A 3,297-nucleotide genomic window follows, 5' to 3' on the forward strand; every position below is an offset into this window, starting at 1 on the left:
AGATCATGACCTGAGCCAAGACCAAGAGTCGGACACCTAACCCACTGAGCCACCCGGCACCCCAAAAGTTCCAACCTTCTAATCAAAGTTTGGTCATTTTGGTGACCTGCCCCCATTCTGAAGCCATCTAGGGGCCCAGGAAGAGCTGGAACAAAAGATGTTCCTATCATTCTGGAAATCCCAAGGGATTTAGCAGCTCTTTGTCAGGAATGGAACCAGAGATAGAGATTGAACATATATATATTTTTTTGATGCCACAGTCAGGGGATAAGAAAGAACAAGAGTGGAACTCTGGTCTCAAGGACGTCCAGGAAAGAGGCACATGGATGCTGTGACCCTTGTAAATGTTCACCAAAGGCAGTCACTGCAGTCCAGGCTCTTGGGAATCGGGTAGTAAGTGCACCAAACTGAGGACCTAAATTTGCAGCCAAGTAAATTGTATCTCACATGGGTAAATTTGTTTTAAAATTTTTTTCATGTTTATTCATGTTTGAGAGGCAGAACACAGTGTGAGCAGGGGAGGGGCAGAGAGAGAAAGAGATTCCGAAGCAGGCTCCAGGCTCTGAGCCGTCAGCACAGAGCCCGACGCGGGGCTCGAACCCACGGACCATGAGATCATGACCTGAGCCGAAGTCAGACGCTCAACCAACTGAGCCAAAAGCAAGGAATCTGGGTAAATATGGTTACCAATTCTCCCAAGCAACACCAAAGAAGCCAGCTGGTTTAATTTACAATAAAATTTCAATTCACTGGTAACAGGATGTTTTCTCCCTGAAAATGTTGGTATAATTAGCTATCCATTTAGAAGGAAACAAAGTTGCATGCCTACCTCACACCATAGACACACAAAAATCCTAATCAATTCAGTATTTACACACGTATGTTCACATTTATAACAGTGACGTAAAACATAGGAGGGTGTATTTATAAGGTTGGGGTGAGTAGGGCCTCTCTAGGCCTAATACACAAATTCAGAACCCAAAAAGGCAAAGGCTCGGGTATTTGATGATGTCAAAATTTTAATTTCAGGACTGCAAAAAACACAATCACAGTTAAATGACAGATGGGAGAAAATATTTGTAGCATATTTATTCATTCATCCTTCAACAAATACTTAGTGAGTACCTACTATGTCCCCAGCACAATGCTAGATGCTTATATAATTGTATATTATATGTAATTATATTATATTATTATAATTTTTAAATTTTTTTTAACGTTTTATTTATTTTTGAGATAGAGAGAGACAGAGCATGAACGGGGGAGGGGCAGAGAGAGAGGGAGACACAGAATCGGAAGCAGGCTCCAGGTTCTGAGCCGTCAGCCCAGAGCCCGACGCGGGGCTCGAACTCACAGACCGCGAGATCGTGACCTGAGCTGAAGTCAGACGCTTAACCGACTGAGCCACCCAGGCGCCCCTATTATTATAATTTTAAAATATACACAAATCTTCACGTTTATTAAAATTGTTAATATATACGTGACTAAACAAAGAGTTTATATCCAAAATACGTGAAGTGATACACCTAAAAGAAAACACTGAAAACAAACTACAAATATACACAACAAAATAAAAATGAAACAACAAAAATTGAAAGTAAAAGATATATTTAATGTACGTTAGGATTAGTTTTGACTGCATACAAAAAGTCAAAACAGCGGCGGTTTCACCACACTAAAAGGACATTTCTCGCTCACATAAACAGGCGCAGAGGAAGGCCAGCCAGAAATGGCACCATGGTTCCATTATCAACAGGGACCCAGTGTTTTTCTTTCTGTCTGTTCCACTAGTACTTGGTGCCATCCTCGAGGCAACCTCACATTCCAAGGTGGCTGCCAGAGTTCCAGCCATCCAATCAGCATTCCAGGCAACAGAAAGGGGAAAGAGGGACAGAACTAAAGGGTGTCCTCCCTGCTGGACTGACTCCCTTCAAGCGGCCCTTCTGTCCTGCCGGCATCTCCCAGGCCACACCCTGCTGCAAGAGAAGCTGTTGGTTTCAGCCAGGTGCATTTTCACCATAGATAGAGTTTGGCTCTGCTACTAAGAAAGAATGGGAAAATCAGTACTGGATAACACCTCGACGCTTCTGCCACACTAGACAAACACAAACCAAAAGCTGGCCTGACAATATTAAAATACGAATTTATGGCAGAAAGCATTATTAAGCATGCATAAATAACTATACAACATAATGGCAAAGGATGACAAGGACTATCATCCAAAACACGAATTTGCATGCACCTAGCAATATCATTTCAACATGCACAAAACAAAACCTGACGCATTTATAATGAGAAATTGAAGAAACCACAGGAATAGAGGAAGACTTTGATACTCATCTATCAGAAACTAATAGATCAGACAGATTAAAAAAATGTGATAATAATTTATAACGTCTGAACAACGTAGTTCAGAAGCTGCATCTACTTTATGTGTTTGGACTCAACAAATAGACAATATTCATTATTTTCAAGCACACACTGAACATACATAAAAGCTGACCATTCATGAGGACACAAGGTCTTAAGAAATACCAAAAGGTTTACATCTGACAGCTCACAATCTCTGAGTACAACGCACTTGAACTGGAGACTCGCTATTGAAAAAAAAAACAACAACAACCTTTTTTAACCCCGCTCATTTAGAAATAAGCCATTAGCCTGGGATAACTCTAAAGGAACCTACCAACAAATGAACCCTTAAATACTGGAGATAATTAGTGGCGGGGGAGATGTTTATTCCCTACCTACCTCCGAGGTTCCCTCCCACACGTTAGGAGGAACCGATCAGGCCTCTCTGCTCTCACTCCCCCACCTTATACCTCCTGGGGGACAGAAGCGGCCGCCCCAGTAGGACACAGGAGCTAAGCACGTATGAACCTGCCTCTTCCCTTCTCCTCTTCTCTCTCAATCTCTCTCTTTCCCCTCTGTCCTCACTCCAGCCAAGAATGTGTTCACTACTCTTCTTGACCACAAAGTTGAGCATAAAAGCCTGTCTCCAAGGGACGAAGCACGGGTTTCTGTTTCTCAACCCTGTGCATAAGTAGCCCCATGAGTCTGTCTCACTTTGGGGTTCGGTCCTGGTAGGGCTTTTGCCCTAGGGTTGGTGCCTCCCATTTTTGTCTTCTTTCTCCAGTGATCCAAACATTCTATAAGAAAGACAGATAGTTATTGGAGTTCATGAATCAATGGCACCGAAAGCTGATTCCTTGAAAAGACCAATAAAATAAACAAACTTCTAGCAAGTTCAATCAGCTCAGAGGGTGAAGTCCTCGGCATCGGGGACAAAACAGAGAT

This window comes from Panthera onca, chromosome D1 (assembly GCF_046562875.1).
Source record: "Panthera onca isolate mPanOnc1 chromosome D1, mPanOnc1 haplotype 2, whole genome shotgun sequence".
In the NCBI taxonomy this organism is placed as follows: Eukaryota; Metazoa; Chordata; class Mammalia; order Carnivora; family Felidae; genus Panthera; species Panthera onca.